Source organism: Aythya ferina (genome assembly GCF_964211825.1).
Source record: "Aythya ferina genome assembly, chromosome: 21".
Classification (NCBI taxonomy): Eukaryota; Metazoa; Chordata; class Aves; order Anseriformes; family Anatidae; genus Aythya; species Aythya ferina.
Genome location: NC_140319.1, coordinates 4,566,951 through 4,579,386, shown reverse-complemented (window position 1 = coordinate 4,579,386; position 12,436 = coordinate 4,566,951). Strand labels below are relative to the sequence as shown.

The 12,436-nt window shown below is 51.7% G+C and overlaps 1 protein-coding gene across 2 annotated transcripts in view; it reads left to right on the top strand.

The window, feature by feature from the left end:
• Positions 1-6,893: 6,893 nt before the first annotated feature.
• SPSB1 (splA/ryanodine receptor domain and SOCS box containing 1) overlaps positions 6,894-12,436 on the top strand; it is a 38,236-nt gene continuing 32,693 nt past the window's right edge. The window contains exon 1 of one of the 2 annotated variants that reach the window (XM_084494799.1): positions 6,894-7,026. The gene's annotated coding sequence lies outside the window, so the exon portion shown is untranslated. The remainder of the gene's footprint in view (positions 7,027-12,436) is intronic. The other variant, XM_084494803.1, reaches the window with a different exon arrangement.

The window sequence follows — 12,436 nt, the reverse complement described above, 5'->3', positions numbered from 1 at the left end:
ATGTGGGGTCAGGTGCTAAGGAAAAGCATCTTAAAAAAAGCAGCAGAGGTGCGGGGAGAGGGAGAAAATACGAGGATGAGCCCCAGTGCCCTCAGCCTGCCTGGAGCATGCGCATCCCCCCTGGGATTGTGCCTGCGGAATGGAGCTGATGTTAAGCAGCTTGAGCTGGGAAAAACAAAAAGCAAAAAGGAAGGAAAAAACATAGGTGACTGGGATTCTCGTGACTGTGTGGTGCCGCTGGGCCACGGTTGGCAGCGGGGAGCCGCGGGCAGCGCTCTGCCCTGACTCACTGCGGGTGAGTCACCTCGCTTGCCCGAGTTCCCCTTCCCTCTCGCTGTGCAGCAGTAGTAAATCAGCAGCCCCGTGGGGATACGAGATGTTTGGAAGAGGCTGGAGGAAGGCTGCTGGAGGAACGGAGAGCTGACAGGGTCCCTGTTGTGCGCGTCGAGTCACGTTCATCAAGTAATATCAGGCAGAGTGCTTGCCAGGGAGCAGCAGCAGTCAAAATCTTTTCAGCACGAAGCCAGGGCCTGTCCTCATCGCTATGATCTGCTGCAAGCAGATGCTGCCTGGCATCGCCTTTCCCAACAGCAGCAGGACCGAAGCGCCTGACAAACAAACCACCCACATGCTGCAGTGTTTTGACTTGCAGGAGGATATTTCTGTGGATGCTTTTCTTGAGCTTCCCCTCTGGAGCGTGTAGGTGTCTGGAAAAAAAGCAGGGAAAAAGCAGGGTGCTTCGGAGGCGAGCGTGCCAGCAGCAGAGGGTGCTGCTCGCTCAGGCTGCGGAGCTGCAGGCAGCAGGATCCAGCCCTGTGACAGAGCTGCTGCAGGGCACAAGCACCCAGAGGTTGGGAGTTGCTGCAGGGTGCAGGCACCCAGAGGAGACCTCCGAGCTGGGGCACAGCCAGCTCTGGCAGCCTGCTCACTCCCTGAGCTGCTCCCCAGCTCCTGCTCCTCTCTTATCCTGGATGCTTCCAGTTTGGGTTCATGGCTCCCTTTCTTTTCCTCATCAAATTGGCCAGGAGCTAATTTTGTGGCTTCTCCACTCCCACTGGCTTCTTGTGCACAGGCTCTGGCCAAGCACTCGGCCTCCCACACGCAGGAGGCTGCAGTGCAATGAGCAGAAGGAGCACTGTGCTGTGCCCTTTTTGCTGTTGGAAGGGCTGATCCAAGTAAAACTGGAGATTTGGAGAACTGGGATTTCTGCAGAGCATCTCCTGCAGCCAAGTGCTCCAGAGTTGTACATACCCTGTTCTTTAAGGCACCCAGCACCCTGAGCTGAAGCAGAAAGGCAGAGGGGCAGTGGCAGGAGACATCACAGCAGGCCCCTGCTCACCCAGTGAACACGAAACACGCTGTAGGCTTTCTGCAAAATACCTGGATTCTAGTTTGTTTTTTAGAAAGGGTTTCCTTTCTTTCCACAGCCTCATTTATTTGTGTTATAGTGGGCAAAGTGTTGTGTTGGCTGAGATATGCACTCACAAGAAGAGATTAATGAAACGGAAGATGACTTTTCTTTTTTTCTTCTGCAAAAGGGCCCCTTGGGGATGCCTTTTTTCCTCCTCCATCCCACTCTTTTACTCCTTTTTCCACTGAGCCATCTTCCAGCTGAGGAGGGCCCGCTGATTGTCCTCTCAGCAGGCTTGGCAGGATTTCTACCTCATGGGGTTGCTGTTTTCACAGTCTCTTTCTCTGTTCTGCAGCACACTGGGTTACTTTGGCTTTGTTGCTGTACATTACAGACACTCATTGTTCCCTATCTGTCGCATTGTCTCTCTTAATTCCCACAGGCAGAGCCTGCATGCAGCACGTACATGTTTCCGGGCAGTGTTTAGTCTCTCTCTGTCTCTCCAGGGCACAGAAAGCTGCATGTTTGCTGCCTGCCTGTCTTTAAACTCACCCCAAAATGCAAAGCAATTGGATCCCCTTTTTTTTGATGCAGCCTGCCAGCCTGCTGCTGCAAGGTTAACGTCAGCCAGGCATTAAGCACGCCTACAAAGCCTGCACCAGCCCGGGTCTGTGCTCTTAAGAAGGATTTTGATGCTTAACTTCAGACCTTCAAAGGGTTCCCTGTATCAGGAGGCGGGTGCTCGCCCACTCCCAGACCCCATGGCTAACCTACGACACTGAACGCTGAGCACCAAAAAGGAGACAAGCCAAGTCTTGTCTTCCCCTCATCCTCCTTTAAATAATCTTAGCATAAATTCACAGGGATGAGAGCTGGAAAAGTCTCTTCTAATCCAGACTTCATCCCCAGTTAGTTTTCCAAACAGGCTTAGAGGGATTCCATTTGCAGGCCATAAACACCAGCGTTTGTCAGCTACCCCCCTCCGCCACTGTTTGCACTGCTGTTTGAAACGTAGAGGGTATTCAAAGCAAGCACAAGAAGAACAGTGATTCCTGCTCCTGAAGGAAGCAGGAGAGTCAAATATTAAGGAAATAAAGGGAGACAAGATTCTGTAGGAGCTGTGATCTCATCTGGCCAGGAGCCACCACAACGCTGAAAAGTTCGGCTTCAGCACTTGTCACATCTGGTTTCCTCCGACCTCCCTGCTGCTGTTATCCCCCTTCACCACCCCACCTACCTTCCTTCTTTAAAGGATGGGGATCTCTGTTAGGGCAGGAAACCTTTGCACAAGCAAGTGTAAGACTGTGAGATAGCCTTCAGACAGAGAAGATCAAGCTGGCAGTGAGAGAAAATGCCCCTTTGGGGTCATCTGCCTTGCATCTCAAAATACCATGTCAGATCTTCTTGCTAGCAGCCAGGGGACATCCTCTCTTGCTGAGGATAAAGCTGCAGCATGGGCTGTCAAATCTGACTCCTTTCAGTGCCGAGATATGTTTCAAACAAGATTTCTTGGAAAGCCACCTTCTCTTTTGGTTTGTCCACAGGCTTTACGTGATGCTGGTGCTAACAGGCTGTACTTCCACAGTGATTCAGCAGAATGGACACAGCAGCTTTGGGTAAACTAAAACTGGCTTCTATTTACAGGATGGGTCAATAAAGGATCCGCGCAGCCATATGGCACTTGTAAACCTGCTGTTTTGCCAAGCTTCGATGTGGTTGCCTCGGTATGAACGGGAGATGAACTTAAGCAGCGTTAGCTGTGGAACAAAATACTCTGTTGCCATGGGTTTGTTCTCATGCGCTTGTGTCCATAATTGGAAGTCACATAAAGAAAAGAGGATAAGATAATCCTGAGCAAAGCAGCACTCACCGCCTTGGAAGTGACAAGATGATTGCTTCTCGTGGGAGAGGAGCTGCAGGCTCACCTGGAAGGGCAGCTTAGCTTTTCTCCCCTTGGTTTAACATTCCTCTCGGGAAAAGGGCCTAAATTGCTGCAATATTTCCTTTTCAGGCTCGCTCTGGTGTCTGGAAGAGGCTGCCTGCCGAGGCCCGGATGGGTTAATGGGTATTACAAAACCAGCCCGCGTCCCAGGAGATCTGTCTCCCATTCCTTAGGCTGTCACAGGTCCCCTGCCTGTGACCTTGGGCAAGTCGCCTCTCCGTTCGAAAACAATAATACTCTTCTACTAGCGAGGGATGTAATGTGCTCTTGGCAAGATAAGCGAGTGCATAATGCGCCACATTTTGTTTCTGAAGATATTTAAAGAAGTTTCACATGGAGTGCAGAGCCATACTGTAATCTCAGAGTTGGAAAAAGCAATTGTCCGAGGGTACTGAAAGGCAGTGGACCAAGCAGAACGGGCCCGGCCCTGCCATGCCTGTCCCTTTTTCTTTGATACTGGCCTATGTTTTATGGGCAGCTTTAATAATCTAAGCCTTAGATGCCTTAGAAGACCTTGCTTTTTGTGAAACACAGATATTTTGCCCCTTGAAAGGTGCTTGGACACCCAAAATAATTAGCTTTTTTTTTTTTTTTTTTTTTTTTTTTTACATTTCAAACACAAAACCCGCTGTCTGTGAGGAAGAGGTGGAGTGAAATCACATTGTGCCTTTTCCAGCTCATCTGATCCCAATCTTTTCCTGCAGAAGAAATGTATGACGGCTCATAGATCCTTCCTTTTTGTCCTGAGCAGCCCTGTATGGATTTAGCCGAACACAGTTGTTCCCACCTCAGCTGCTACAAGAAGCTGGCCCAAATTTTAGCTCCTGCAGGCCTCTTTCTCTCCACCCTGAACAGGGAAAGGTTAGGGGAGCCAACAGGAGGCTGAAGGAATCACGTCACACCTCATGTTTTTCTCCTCGCTCTCTGCTTTTCCTGCTGCCTTGGCAGAGGCCTAACCTTTCGTACCTCGCTTTCACCATTTGGGCCTCGAGCAAGCGATACGCGCGGTGCTGTGGCGGAGTCAGCGCAGCAGCTGAATTCACAGGCAGACTACAGCCTGCTGAGTTTCCTGTACGGTTCTCAGACCTCATTAACATCTTTCTTGGACCCAGCGATGACATGTCTGTGCTGCTGCAGAAGGTGCTCATGCTGTGCTGACCATTTAATACGCCCTGGGGAGCTGCGGTGAGGCGGGCCAAGGAGAACCTGCTTTCAGAGTCACCATGAGCAAAATCTTGGGCTCCCATCAAGACCCTGGCCTCAGCCTTTGCTCTGTTATCCCCTGCAGCACAGCAGATGTGCAGGAAAGGTCTTGGGACAAGAGGAAATTCCCCCATCCACATGTCTTGGCATCAAGAGTTACTGTCAGCCGGCTAATTAGCAACTGCCTTCCTAGATGACGAATCCACCTTAGCCTTTGCCCCACTTCCACCAGTCAGGTTCTCACGTTACAGCAGCCTCCCACCTTGGCAGTAAGGAAACAAAGCCTTCAAAGTAGGTGTACTTTAGTAGGTGTAGTAGATTGATTTACCGTAGGGGAGAACCTGGCCCACAGAGCTCTGATTCTGAGGAGCTTTGGAGTTTCCCTAGACAACGCTCCAGGTTGTCGTGCTCTCCATTTTATGCCTAGGTGATACATTCCTCTAACATCTTTGGCACATCCAGAAGGGATAGGAGAGGCTTCTAAACAGTGGAGATAACTGGGAAAACTCTCCACAGGCAGGGATGGATGCACACAGAAAGCTGCAGGTGTGCCCACAGAAAGCACCAGAGCCAGTTTTCAGCACCAAAATCCTTCCTCTGCGCACTCCAAGAAATATTTACAGGGTCTGCGGTGAGTACAGGCCCAACTGCCAGAGATCAGGACAGTAACCTGCAGGAAAAGGGGGAGATTTGCACAATACACTTGCGGGATCATTGCTCGGTAAATTCTTCTGAAGTTACTGGGGAAAATTGACTCAGATGGCAGCAGGTCTAGGTCAAAGCAAAACAGTTTTGAAAAAGCTACTCAAACACCTATCTATTTACCAGGAAACTTCTCCCATTTCTATCTTGCGGAGTGTGAAAGGACCTATTTGTGCTGTATCTACCAGCTCCCTGGTGTTTCTGGTCAGCTGGAGTAATAAATTTAATGCAATGTGAATGTGTTATTTAATGAACCACAATAGCTGGCACAGAGCAACAATCCCCCAAGGAGTTCAAAATATGCTTAACAAATTAGTGCCTCCGTCCTGCAACGACACGAATGCACACATGAACTACTGCCCCTGCATGCATCGCCCCACGGAGCACAACGGGATTATTTCCTTGCATTGGCAGGGGTGCTTTTGACTGCATGGCCAGAAAGGGGTGAGGAGGGGGTTGTTAGCAAGCTACCACACCCCAGCCTTGGCATTGCAAGGTCCTAGGGAAGATGCAGCCTTATTTCTCCTGACAGCTAGGTGGGTTCAGCACCCTTCCGACCCCATTACAGGTCACTGAATCCCCTGCTGTGAGCACCTTGCTGAATAAGGAAGCCAGCAGTGGGTAGCGTACAGTCCCTGGGGCCATGCAATTTCATCTCCACCCATCTGCAGCTACTTGATCTCTTCCTTGTAAGCACTGCTCTAATGTTGCAAGTTGTGCATCGATGCATGGCCCCCGAGATGTGGCAAAAAGCCTGAAGCCTCCCCAGAGATCCAGCACCTCTGCACACCTGGGAATCGCCTTCCTCACCGCTCACCTCCTGCAGCCCCTAAGAAGGAGCACAGCAAGGGGAAGAGCGGCTCAGTATCCTAATTAGAAGGTAGGTAAGGAGGACACATTTATGGTTAAACCTTGAATTAAGGCCGGGTGCTGCAGAGGGGCTACAGCAGAGATGAAAGCAAAGCCCTCTGGAAGCAGGGACATACAAAGGAGGACACACAAATGAATCCCACTCCCCTTTTCAGGTGTGTCCCAAGACCAGCAATGATGAGAAGTGGTCAAGGCCCGTTGCTCATGTCCAATCCCCCAGACGATAACCTTGGTGTCTGGCAGGGGCACTCGGTGTGTCTGGGCTCGGATGCCACGGTACCACCCCTAAAATCATTCATGCCATTTCCTTCAGCTCTTGGGTGGTCCTCGGAGCCCTCGCCTGATTTGCACCAGTGCGTGCTGCAAGCTGTGTTGCTACACCCTCGTTTTGTCTGGGAATACCAAAAATGAATCATCTCAGAGGGACATCGCTGACTCAAGATTTGTCCCCAAAACCCGCTTTGCGCACCAAGCCTCCAAGGCACAGAGTCAGCGGGGCTGTACTTCCTCGCTTTACTCCGGTACACAAATCGATCCTTGTTAAAAAAAAAACACCTCAGACACGCGTTGATCGGAGCCTTTGCAATGCAAATATCCCAGCTCGGCCTCAACCGAGGGCCGAGCCCCCCTCAGGGAGCCGCCGCTCCCCTCCCTGCCCGCCGAGGGGCCGCCGCCTCGCCTCGCCCAGGCCCGGGGACGGGGGGGGGGAGCCTGACGGGCTCGCAGCCGACCGGAGCCGGGCCCCAAACGGAGCCCGGGGGCCGGTCCCGGGGGCCGGGGCGGTGTCGGGGCGGATCGGGGCGGTCTCCGGGCGTTATTTGTGCCATGTGACGGCGGGAGGAGCCGCGGCTGCAGCCTGCCCGCAGCCCGCCCAGCCACGGGCGCTGCGCGGCGCGGCCCCGGGAGCAGGCTCCGGCGGGACCCGGCGCGGCCGCTGCCATGGGGCGGCCCCAGGACGGTAGGAACCGGAGGGGGGGACGGTGGCTGTGGTGGTTTTTTTTTCCTTTGGGGTGGCGGCTACCGAGCTGCTGAGGCCTCTCCCTTGCTTCCTTCCCTTCCCCATCCCTCGCAGCGGGGCGCTGCTCCCCGGTCAGAGCGGGCTGCGTGGAGCCGGTGCCAGCTTCCCGAAAGATAAATTAATATATATATATATATTTTTTAAAAGCAAACGCTGGGCTCAAACCCGGCTTGCTGAGCCGGGGGTGGAGGTGCTGAGCCAGGCTCAGCTGGGTGAGGAGGTCGGGTTGTTCGCTCGGTGCTTGCGGGGCTGCCTTGGTGGTCTCCGGAGCAGGGGCCCGATGGATATCGGGCTTTTTTCCTACACAAACCCCTTGGTGATGTGATGGGAGCTCGGGTAATCCTCTATCTGAAGTGCCTGGTGTTGCTGGAAGAACAACAGGAGCGTGCTGCCTGCTGCTGCTGCTACAGGATGGATGCAGGCAGCCGGGCTGGTGAGCGGCTGTGGCCATACCCGAGCAGAAACCTGTGAAGCGAGCCATTGCTCGAGATAAGGAAGTTTACAAAATGATTATAAAGATGGAAGTTTGCTGCCTTGGAGATAGATTGGCTTTTCTTTTCCTGATAGCGATGCAGGAAGAGTTTATGACCCTTTTGTCCCAGGAGCAACCTTTCCCCAGCCGGAGAGCTGGATGGGGTCAAAGTACCGATCTCAGCCCAGGAGGGAGGCAATTTCTGCGGTGAGTTGATAGGGAAGCTGCTGGGAGCGTGGTGGGGCTGTGCTACTGTTTACCAAGCGAGTGGCAGCCCTGAGAGGCACTTCACTGGCTTCTGGAGGAGCCCTCCCCGGCCAACCCGCTGCTGGTGCGCCCGTCTCCTCCCTGCTCCGTCAGTGTGCCTGGCCTCCAGCCCTGTCATGGCTCTGGGGCGTTGTGATGATGGTTTCGTAAAGCCGTAATTTATTCTCCCCCCCCTCCTAGTTGTGCTGAAGACAAGGGATGAACTTGAGCAGCGTATTCCTCTGGGGGGCATTGTGTTGTTGCAGTGCAGCAGCAGCAGGCTTTTGCAGCCGCTCGCGGAGGTTACTGGATCGTGCTGTAATGGGACTGAAGTTTGTTTGTAAACTTACGTTAGAGATGTGGTTTTGTGTTCCAGGAACTGGCTAGCTGAGATGTGCTGTGTCTGTGTGGAGCCGGATCGCTGCAGCTGGGTCCGGGATGTGGAAAATGTGCTCTGCTTGCTGCTCTCTTGTCTCGCCCTGGCCTCCTGCGTTTCCTTTCCTCAAAGTGAAAGCAGCCTGCAAGGGCTGCTCATCTCCTCAAATCCCTCTTGTGAGGGGTAATTAAATTCATGAAGTCACCTGAACTACGAATCTGTAGATAGTGAGCCAGTCTGCATGCTGTGCCAATCTTTATGATTTGAGTGCAGACTGCTGACGGTTAGTCTTCACATTTCAGTGTTTCTGAAGATCATATGATGTGGAAGAGAGCATGCCCTGTGGCTGAGGTTTGTCTCAGTCAGATTTTGTGCCCAGTGCCACTGAACACACTGGAGCTGGTCCCTGATAGCCAGAACAGGCTGGCTGGCTCTGATACACCAGTGTGAGGTTGTATTTACAGTTTCGGGCTGAAGCGTACGTGTACTGACTCAGTCTGGAGTCAGGGCTTGTGCTGACAAGGGGAGTGAGGATTGACTGTGTTGGCAGGGAGCATCAATGAGATGACCTCAGCTGGGATGTTCAGTGATCCTCCCCTAGCACAGCTTATCTCCCTGTCCTATGCAGGGAGGCTTCTGTTAACTAGTGGAGTGATGGTAGCATTATAGCAGTAGAAAAACAGCTTATAGAGCTGCGTGGATGATACTGATGAGGTCTGTTTTAGTATGAGTTGCCTGAACCTTGATCGTGCTGAAGGCTGGCGTATGTGGCTGGCTGTGAAACCTGCTGCCCTGCTCCTCTGCGTTTGCAGGCATGTGACACGAGCTAGCAAACTGATCTGCTAGCACAAGATAGGAGTTAGACATCAGCTGCTTCCAGGCAAAGCTGCGTAATGCCTGCAGAATAAAAGTGAGTAAGTGTCTGAGAACCAGGGTTACCAACCTGTGGTCACTGGACCGCTTTGCTGGTGGTCACCATCGATTGGGTTGATGTCAAGGTGTTGACTCACTTCCAGTTACTACACAGTTCTGAGCAACAAAGACCTTCCCTTGAGTTACTCTTCCATGTGAGTAATTGCTGCAGCTGCCTCTGTTTCAATAAATAACTGCTGGGGTGGAGGGGAGGGGAGCGCAGTTGTCCTTGGCAGAGATGGGGTATGTGTTACAGGAGATGGCCAAACACTTGGTGAACTGCAAGTCTGAGGAAAGCCTAGCTTCAAAGTTCTGGTTTCCAAGCTCACGGGTGCAGGCTGGGGAGACCACAGCTAACAGGCTTTCTTCATGGACTGCTAAAGCAGTGTCACTTTTTTTTAAAGGAAAAAGGGAAAGTGGTAATTCATGGATTCACTAGCAGCTCTGCACCACTTGACCCTTTTAGGTTTGGGAGCTCCTGAGCTACAGTAAGTTGGCCTGCTGGGTTGATCAGGGAACTTTCTTCCCCTGATCATGCTTCTGGGTGAAGCAGGGTCATCCAGCAGTCTTGTTGGGCAGCTGAGTGTGATAGGAGGCTGAAGGAAATTTGATCTTGTGAATTTCCCTCCCAAGGGATGTTCTTGTGAGGGTAATTAGTGAGCTGTAAAACTTCAGAACACTGCATTAAAGCTCAAAACAGAACAGGGGAAAAAAAAAAGCTTGGGGGCTTGCTTTTTTTAAAAACAAAGTGAACCCCTGTCAGGTCCAGATGAGAGGTGCAGCAGTGATCTTTAGAGCTCCAGTCTGTTGTAGCGCTGTGTTGGGCCAAAAAAGAACACCTGTTTCTGGCTTATGGGTAAAGGGTGGCTTTTAGCAGTTGAGCTTGTTGATTTGTTCCCGGCACTCCCAGGCTGGGAGCTATTGACTTTCTGTTTAGTAAATGCACATACCTGTCTAGTGCTGCGGACTGTTTATTGTGGCTCAGGGGAAAAAGTGTTGTAACATTTGGGAGGCAACAGAACTGCCTGGTATTGCTGCAGCATCCAAGAAAAAGCTTTAAAAACAAGCATAAATATTGAGACATCTGAAGTTACCTCTGACTCAAGCTGTTCAGGGTATTGACAGCTGTGCGTGTCTGCCTAGGCACGCCTTTTTCTTAGATTAGGGGGATCAAAGGGGGTGTGGATCAACCCTAAACCAAGCGGAGTCTGCTCCTCTTCAGTCGCCCACTGAACATAGTCCTCGTCCATGTGGATGCTCAAACATGAGGTCCTAATGGCTTGCAGATCTTCTTGCAGAACTAAAACTTGCACACATCGTGTCCAGAGGCAGGGGAGATGCTGGCTGCTTTGCCCAGGCTGCAGCTGATAGTTTCAGAGCTCTTCTGACTTCCACTTTGGCAACTGCCAGACTTTGCGTAGGGAAGTGTGAGAAGTGCCTGGCTGGGATGGGTTTGTGCTGTCTGCTCAGCGTGCTGTTGATTTATTTGACCTCTTGATACACAAGTGCTGTGTTTTGGGTGAGATTGAGGAATGGGAATAGCTTTAAAAAAAGCTGAGATAAAGCCAGCTAAGGGTTCTTGCTTACTTCCCTGTAAGTATAAATCTTCCCTTCTTGCTGGTCTGGGGATATGGGTATGAGCCATCCACATCCACAGTTTCTGAGCTTCACAAAACAGTATTTGAAGTGGATAAAGTACCTCAGCTGTGAAAAAACAGTTAGTGATACGGCTTTTGAGCTAGTTCAGAGTTGATCTAACATCTTAAAGTCCAATGTTTCCTTCCTGCAGCCACCTGTGTTACTGCTAGGAAAAATCCCCTCCATGCTCTGGGGTCTGCTCTTGCCTGCAGGCCTGTGCCTGTAAGGAGTGTGGGTTCTGGAAACGGGGTCAGCCACCCAGCAAAAACCCTCCCAGTCCAGCAGAGCGAGGGGAAACTAAGGGATGCTTGCAGTGCTGTGTGATGGAGATGTAGCCCTGTTACATACACATGGCTTTGCACCTGGGAGGAGTGTAAGCCAGGCTGTCTGAAGGCTACATGTTGTATGTCTGCTGCTGCTTTTCTTCTTCTCATAGCTGGGAGGTCAAGAACACTGCTCCCTGCTCTGGTCCTACCCTCCCACCAAAGGACAGGCTGCAGCACTGAGCTTCTGCTGTGTCCCTGCAGAAACAGCTTCACGTAAGTGTCACGGGGAAGATGTTTGAGAGCATGCAGGTGGGTGTCTGTCAGCCTTGCTGTTTCACTGACCTTGTTCTGTCCAAGCTGTCCTTCCTGACAAACTTGCAGTGCTGTAGTAAACACTGATGCATGTGTTGGTTAGGTGTTTGCTTAGCAATTCTTTCCTGGCTCAGTTAAAGGCATTGATGTTCTTGGTGGCAGTGACACCTTGCTGCTGGTCAGTGACTGGAATAACTGACTGAATGCTGATGTGCCAACGAGTTCCTGTGTGCCTTACAGGCAAGGCCTGACTTCCCTCCCTTGCAGTCAGTCCAGCTGGATGCTGCTTTTCCTTCTTAAAATATGAAGCCTTCTTCATGTCAACCAAAGCATCTGTTGCAGGCAGAGCTTTGATCCCGGAGAGGCTCAGGAGTGGCTGGTGCTCTGGAGCTGCCCGTCTGGAAACAGCGTGTGGCTGAGGCATGTTTTTGTACTGGGACCGTGGTTTAAATTTTAATTCTGGGTGTTAATCGAGTATGGGAGCTACTTTCTTTGGCAGCTGTGGGTGCCACAAGCTGCCTCAACTCTTCGTGTAGCATTTCAGGGGTGGAAATGCAGGCAGACTCTCCCTGATAAGAAAAATGTGGTGTGAGCTGGATGCTGCTGTGGTGTCCACCCCACTTGAGGGGTGAACAAGGATCCTGCAGGACATCAGCTGAGCTGGATAACGTCCTGCTCTTGATCTACAACTGAGTAAAACCATCCTAGTGCAGGCAGCCTTTGCAGATGCCCCTTCTTTGGGCAGAGTATGGCGAGAAGAGCAGTTTCTTTTAATTCTTTGTGCTCTGGGCACGGACCACTGGCACCAGCAGATGCAGCTGCAGGCTGGTGAGCTGGCTCTGGGTGCTGCTCCATGACTGCTGGGGACAGCCCTTGGTTGCGTGCTGCCATGCCTGGGATCCAGAGCTTCCCAGCTGGTGCTCATAGCGCTCTGTCAGGGTTATGTGTGCCCCGGGGAGTGTGGTTTAGAGGGATGAGCACAGGGCTGCAAGCCAGGGACAGCTGTGGGCTAATCCCTTCTATACATCTGGCTTGATGTGTGGCCTCGCTTCAGTCACTGAATGTTTTGCTCGAGGGTTCTTCTAGAAAGGCAGAAAAAGTAACATTTGTCTTATATGCTTACCTTTG